The sequence below is a fragment of the Pelophylax lessonae genome, assembly GCF_965119305.1.
Source record: "Pelophylax lessonae genome assembly, chromosome: 2".
Lineage (NCBI taxonomy): Eukaryota > Metazoa > Chordata > Amphibia > Anura > Ranidae > Pelophylax > Pelophylax lessonae.
In genome coordinates this window covers 508,828,758-508,836,727 of record NC_138769.1, presented here as the reverse complement: position 1 = coordinate 508,836,727, position 7,970 = coordinate 508,828,758, and positions in this window count along the sequence as shown.

Below are 7,970 nucleotides of genomic sequence, written 5' to 3'. Positions count from 1 at the left end.
ACGGCCGCTCCGCTTTTGCACCCTGCTCCCTCTTCTGCTGTGCTGGCGGCTCTGTGCGACCACCGCCTCTTCCTCCAAACTACTCAGGTCCTCTGCATGAGGTTCATTCCATGTGGTGTCGAGGACCTCATCGTCCTCCACATCATCTTCCACGCAGTCTTCACCCCTGCAACCCTTGTCGGTCTCTACAATTCGGAATTCCGCAGCAGTTGGCATCTGTGTTTCGTCATTATCTGAGATGTGTTGCGATGGTCCTCCCATGTACTCATCTTGAGACATAAGTGGTTGGGCATTGGTGCAATCAATCTCTTCCACTTCTGGGGCAGGGCTAGGTTAATGGCCCTGGGAAACCATGCTAACAGAGTCATCAAAAAGAAGAAGAGACTGCTGCATGACTTGGGGCTCAGACTGCTTGGCTGATTTGCAGGGGGGTGAGGTGAAAGATTGATGGATATGGGCTGCAGGTGGAAACTCTGACCTTTCAGCAGAAGACTGGGTGGGAGACAATGTGAAGGAACTGGAGGCACTGTCAGCAACCCAATCTACTATCGCCTGTACTTGTTCTGGCCTCAACATTTGTAGAGGCCCATTAGGCCCTGCCAAATACTGCTGTAAGGTTCTGTCGACTACTCGCAGCTGAGAAAGGTGTTTCGCTTGTGTGTGTAGCTGCCACAGATCGACCACATCCTCTTATTGCAACAGGAGCTCCACCAGCAGCACCACCACCCAGCACTAACATGGTAGAGCAGTATGTGGGCACACGCCTAGAGGTACTGAATGACGGGTCTGCCCCCTTCAACTTCTAGGTCTCCAAATTGGGCACATGGCCTGAGCTTGCCCTTTATGCCTTGGAGGTGCTGGCCTGCCCTGCAGCCAGTGTATTATCTGAACGTGTATTTAGCATGGCTGGGGGCGTTATCACAGACAAGCGCAGCTGCCTGTCCAGAGCCAATGTGGACAAGCTGACGTTCATTAAAATGAACCAAGCATGGATCCCACAGGACTTGTCCGTACCTTGTGCAGAATAGACAAGTATACCAACCTTACCCAGCCATTGTTGTATTTGGTCTTTCTAACTCTTTTCGGGTGTACCCTAATTTAAAAAGAAATAAAATTAAAAACAAAAACCAGTGTTGGCTACCTCGTCCTCCTCCACCGCCGCTTCCACCTACACTGCCACATCCACCGCCACCTCAACCTCCTACTCCATATGGGCCTCGTCCTCCTCCTCCACCGCCGCCACTTCCACCTACACTGCCATATCCTCCGCCACCTCAACCTCCTACTCCATATGGGCCTCGTCCTCCTCCTACATCATTCAAGATGATTATTTTTTCTGTTTTTTATGTTCTTTTAAGTTATTTCCCTATCCACATTTGTTTGCAGAGCACTTGCCATGCTCTTAAGATGATTTTGCTGCCATTTGCAGCCCTCTAGCCCTTTCCATGTTTGTTTTAGAGGCATTTTAGTGCTCAAAAGTTCGGATCTCCATTGACTTCAATGTGGTTCGGGATCGGGACAAAGTTCGGGTTAAGTCCGGGTCATGAACCCGGACTTTTTTTTTAGGTTCGGTCGAACCCGCCGAACCCAAACATCCAGGTGTTCACTCAACTCTACTGCTGAGGAACTTTGAGTGTGAACCAGGCAAGGACTTTAAAGGCACGATATCGTAAAAAACTGTTTATTTGGAGAAATATATTAAAATCAACAATGGAGGTGCATATACCTCAAAGAGAAGCATAGTAAGTACATATCATGATATACACAAAATAAGAACATTGAATCCTACTACATCACGCATAGGGCCATATGATCGGTAACAGGAGGGTAACTGTCGTCCGTCAGGGTCCCTTTAGTATTAGGACAATGGATGGTGGGTAATTGCGATGCTCGACATGTTTCGCTTTATGTAAAAAGCTTCATCGGGAGCTAATCATTTCTCTGTATCTTTATTGTAGTACCGTGGGACAGGTTATTAAGCCCACCGCATAGGGTTAACGAGGAAGGTGATCACTTTGCGATTGGACTCCAGGTGTCAGAAAGTTGTGGAAGCAAGCTTTTTATAAGACCTGCTGGTTTGTAGACCCAGCCAAGCCTGAAGCCTGATCTTTACAGCGCCTGAGTTCAATTAGGAACATGTGGGTAAAAACAGCCCCCAGATGGAGCGCTATTTAAGCGTATAATACGGACACTCAGTACGATGTATAAGTCCAAGCGCGCATGATCACCTTGCTCGGATGGGGAACCGCCACCTCTACTGCTGAGGAGTTATCCTCTGCCCTCTCACAATCTAAACCCCACAAGGCCCCTGGCCCGGATGGGTTTACCCTGCCTTATTACCAGCAGTTTATGGCACGTTTAGGTAAGCCCCTCCTAGCTCATTTTAACACAGTAGGTGATGGTGCCTTGCTGCCCATTGATTCTCTTAGGGCTTATATTGCCCTTATTTACAAGGAGGGGAAGGACCCTCTGTTATGTGGTAGTTACCGGCCCATTTCACTCCTTAACTTTGACACCAAGCTGTTCGCAAAGATACTCGTGAATCGACTTTTGCTCCACATTCCCCCCCTGGTACATTTTGACCAGGTGGGTTTTGTGCTGCTTCGTGAGGCTAGGGACAACACGACCCAGGTCATTGATCTGGTTTCATTCGGCACGGCTGTCAAGTAGTCCGATGGTGTTATGGTCAACCGACGCAGAGAAGGCCTTTGATAAGGGTGGCCCGGAGTTTTATCCAGGCCACCCTGTCTCATATTGGCTTGGGACCTTTGATGCGGGCTTTCTACACCTGGCCGTCGGCGGCAGTATGGGTTAATGAGTGGCGGTCAGATTATCTTCCAATTTCCAACGGCACCCGTCAGGGGTGCCCGTTGTCACCTCTTATTTTTATTCTAACGTTGGAACCTTTTCTATGCTCGATACGTCGGTCAACTGACATTTCTTGCATGCAGGTTGCTGGTGATCAACATAGGGTGGCCTCTTATGCGGATGTCCTTATGTTCTTCGTCACCAACCCAATTATTTCACTTCCGAACATCTTAGCTGCTCTCCACACCTATGGTGCCTTATCTAACTACAAGATCAATCTTGCGAAGTCGGCTTAATGTATCATCTTCAGCGCAAGAGGAGCGCGTTTTACGTGCCTTTTTCCCATTCCATTGGGCTGCGGGTTCGCTGGCATATTTAGGGGTCCAGATTACGGATGATCCTTTAGATTTATTTAGGAAGAATTATACCCCCATGTTAGGGATTATAAAGGCAGATCTTTGCGTGTGGCAATCCCTGACCTTGACTTGGTTTGTGCACTGTAGTGCGCTTAAGATGAATATCTTGCCCAGGCTTCTCTATTTATTGCAGGCCCTGCCGATTGCTGTCCCCTTATCTTTTTTCCAACATACCCGGGCACTGTTTCGTTCTTTTATCTGGGCCTCCAGGTCCCCCAAGATTCGGCTGCAGACTTTGCCAAAAATTAAAGGGGGGGGAGTTGGCCTTCTGGATATACTTCAATATTACCGCGTTTCGCTTCTTGTTCGAGTCTTGGATTGGCATTGTAATGTGGCCTCCAAGCGTTGGGTGGGCTTGGAGGTCAGTGTAGCTGGCCAGTTGACTCCGCCGGCCCCCTGGTCTTCTTTTTCGCCTACGGTTGCCATTCTTTCACACCCCACGATGGGGGCCACCCTCCGAGAGACTCGGCGTGTTCAACAACACCCGAAGGTGGCACCTTCTCCCTCTCCTCTCACGCCCATACTGGGCAACCCGGATTTTTCCCTAGGGTGTACGAGCACCAGGATGCGCGGTCTGGCTCAGACCAGTAGGATACGTTTACTAGAGGTGTGGCAACAGGGCTTCGTGCCCACCCATGGGGAGATTGCCGCATGATCCAGACTGGATTTGGACCATCTGAACATTTGCCAGTTGCAACATTTTCTTCTTTCTGTTCAACAGCGGGGTTATGTACCGCGAGCCCTAACCCCATTTGAAACTATGTGCACAGCAGGGGATCCCCTTAAGCACACTCTGTCTTTATTTTATTTGTTGCTGGCGGATTAATCCAAGGGGCAACATTTGTCGTTTCTATCTCAATGGGAGCGGGAGCTTGCAATTTCCCTGACGGCCGCACAAAAGAACAAGATTCTGACACTGGTACATAAATCCTCTGTGAACTGTAAATATCAGTAGGTAGGCTACAAAATACTAACTAGGTGGTATAGGGTTCCTGTGGTACTGCATAAGATGGATGCGAGCTGTTCGGATAGATGTTGGCGTTGTGGGTCCGAGGAGGGGGTCAATGCTCTATGTTTTTTGGACCTGCCCCTCCCTGCGACCTTTTTGGACAAACGTCTCGACAGTCATTAAACAACTGACTGCGGTCGAAGTGGGAGACGATCCTGCGTTTTGCCTTCTCCATCTCACGAAGCGCTAACTTCAAAAATATAAGAAGTCTTTGACACTCTGACTTCTCAATGCTGCAAAGGCCTGTATTCCAGCCATGTGGAGACAAATCCAACCGCCAGGGAGTAAGTTGTGGTTTTCCAAAGTTAATGAGATTTATAGGATGGAGGAGCTGACTGCCACTTTAAAGAACATGGAGGAACAGACTAGAGACTGGTGAAACCCCTGGGTGCACTTTACTGGCACTGATGCCTATCAGTTAGAGATTATCTGATATGACTCCCTGAGGAGTGTTATTTATTCTTATAATGGGCTGCCCTGGTGGCCCCACCTCGACCCTTCTTGACCTTACTAATTCCTTTTTTTTTTCTTTTTTTTTTTCTTTTTTTCTTTTTTTTTCTTCATTTTCAGTAATACCATAATGAGCATTTTTCAGAGAAAAGGAGATAGGCACGAATACGTGCTTATTTAATTGGGCTTGACAATGTTAGCCTTTTTTTTTTTCCCTTTGTTTAGGGGGGATTGTGGTGTCTTTTTTTTTTTAAATTTACACACGAATATTTACGAAGGATTTTTTACGGATAGTTTGTATTTTATTACTTTGTAAATTGCTTATATCTTCATTGGTAAAGATTAGCCATATCACAATGTTTATATTGAGTCACTTCCTTTTATATGTTAAGATAAATAATATCACATTAGTCTTCACTTTATTCACATAAGAGGGGAATTGTTATTATAAATATTAAATTTTTTTTTATATATATGGCTGTATATCTGTTAACGGTTACTGTTTCCTGGAATTTGTAATGCTTGTTTTTTTTTTTCTTGTTATTCTTTCTATGAAAATCAATTAAAAGATATTAAATAAAAAAAAAAAAAGATAGCCTAGGCTATAAGAAGATTGCCAAGCCCCTGAAACTGAGCTGCAGCACAGTGGCCTAGACCATACAGCAGTTTAACAGGACAGGTTCCACCCAGAACAGGCCTCGCCATGGTTGACCAAAGAAGTGTAGTGCACGTGCTCAGCGTCATATCCAGAGGTTGTCTTTGGGAAATAGACATATGAGTGCTGCTAGCATTGCTGCAGAGTTTGAAGGGGTGGAGGGGTCAGCCTATCAGTGCTCAGACCATACGCCCCACACTGCATCAAACTGGTCTGCATGGCTGTCGTCCCAGAAGGAAGCCTCTTCTAAAGATGATGCACAAGAAAGCCCACAAACAATTTGTTTAAGACAAGCAGGCTAAGGACATGGATTACTGGAACCATTTCCTGTGGTCTGATGAGACCAAGATAAACTTATTTGGTTCAGATAGTGTCAAGCGTGTGCGGCGGCAACCAGGTGAGGAGTACAAAGACAAGTGTGTCTTGCCTACAGTCAAGCATGGTGGTGGGAGTGTCATGGTCTGGGGCTGCATGAGTGCTGCCGGGACTGGGAAGCTACAGTTCATTGAGAGAACCATGAATGCCAACATGTACTGTGTCATACCGAAGCAGAGCATGATCCCTTCCCTTCGCTGACTGCGCCGCAGGACAGTAATACAACATGATAACGACCCAAAACACACCTCCAAGATGGCCACTGCCTTGCTAAAGAAGCTGAGGGTAAAGGTAGTTGACTGGCCAAGCATGTCTCCAGACCTAAACCCTATTGAGCATCTGTGGGGCATCCTCAAACGGAAGGTGGAGGAGTGCAAGGTTTATAACATCCACCAGTTCCGTGATGTCTTTATGGAAAAGTGGAAGAGGACTCCAGTGGCAACCTGTGAAGCTCTGGTGAACTCCATGCCCAAGAGGGTTAAGGCAGTGCTGGAAAATAATGGTGGCCACACAAAATATTGACACTTTGGGCCCAATTTGGACATTTTCACTTAGGGCTGTACTTACTTTTGTTGCCAGTGGTTTAGACTTTAATGGCTGTGTGTTGAGTTATTTTGAGGGGACAGTAAATTTACACTGTTATACAAGCTGTACACTCACTACTTTACATTGTAGCAAAGTGTCATTTTTTCAGTGTTGTCACATGAAAAGATATATTAAAATATTTACAAAAAACTCACTTTTGTGAGATACTGTAGTTTGCAATGCCCTTGCATCAAACTATATATAGGAAAAATAAAACACCAGTTGCACATTCGCTATGGCGAACGTTTTAGGGACATTTTTTTTTTATAACCATACATTTTTATTAGAAAATATGAAAGGTAACATGGCATTGTTGTGGAATTTTTCTCAGGTACAAAATACCTGTTACCTGTTAGTCAGTGATACGAAATCAGACAATATATAGCTATATATATAATGAGATCAGACAAGACTCAAGATGGCTGAATCATAGTGACCTGATTTATTACAGCGTTTCTGGAGTTTATATATACTCAAAAATGGGTTTGTCATTACAATCTGTAAGTACTTTGAGGGGGTGGGTGCGCCACTACCCATCCCCTATTCCCAGTATTGAACTCACCACCTCATACTGTAGATCTTCTAACTCAGTAAGTCTATTAGAACATAACCATATGTAAAAAACATATAAAGGGGGGTGGGGAAGGGGGGAAAGTTCTACCACCAGAGGGAGAAGGTTCCCTTGGGAACAAAATCAGTTATGAGGATCTCTTGTCACATCATTATCATACTTTAACCAACTTCAGAGGTATATGCTACCCATGTGTTCCATTTTTTATGAAATTAGTTAGCTCTACGTTCCTTGTACGCTAGCATTTTTTACATTTCACATTGAAAATTGACTCTATTTGTAATTTTTCCGAAATGCGTGGTGTGTTGGTGATCGCCAGTGGTTGGCCACGGCAATCCTTGTAGCAAATATAATATGGATAATCACCGTCCTATATTGTGGGAGAAATGCATATATGCCAATGCTTAGGAGTCCTAACTCTGGACTCAAAGTGCACTCCCTTCCCTTCCCGCTATGTTTGAAATGAGAGAGAAAACTTCAGTCCAAAGCAGCTGGATCATCGGACAGCTCCAGAGAACATGAGAAAGATTCCCAATCTCACAGTAATCTCTCCGGCAGAATGGGGAAATGTTTTTATCCATCGCATGTAGTCTGGAGGGCGTCATTTTAGAGACATTTAACAAAGAGAACCTGAAAGTCCCTTAGCACAACATTTTATGATCTATCATCAGGCTAAAGATAAAAGGGATTTATGCATTGAAACTAAGAGACGTGAGGACTTTTATGCCATTCTTTTACAAAAAGAGACATTTTGGATTTATAAATGTAATACTCTTGTCCACAAAGGACTGAATAAAGAGTTTAACTTCCAGGTATTCCCAGAATAGGGATCCTTCTGCTTTGCTTGCTTTATGAATGATAGTGTCCTGTTATGATAACTTCTGGCCTGTGAATTTATCTTGTGAGCACCTGCCTGTGTGTTTCAATTACTGGAGGTCTGTTTTCATTTGTATATACCTAAAATGCAGTGCGTCACTTTGAAGAAAAGTAAGGGGAGGATTATGGAGATTTAAGCATGCCCCTCCTAAGGTGACCCTACGTCCTGATGAAGCTGTTTTTTCCAGTGAAACACTTTGACGTCATGCAGAAGTGTGTCTGACG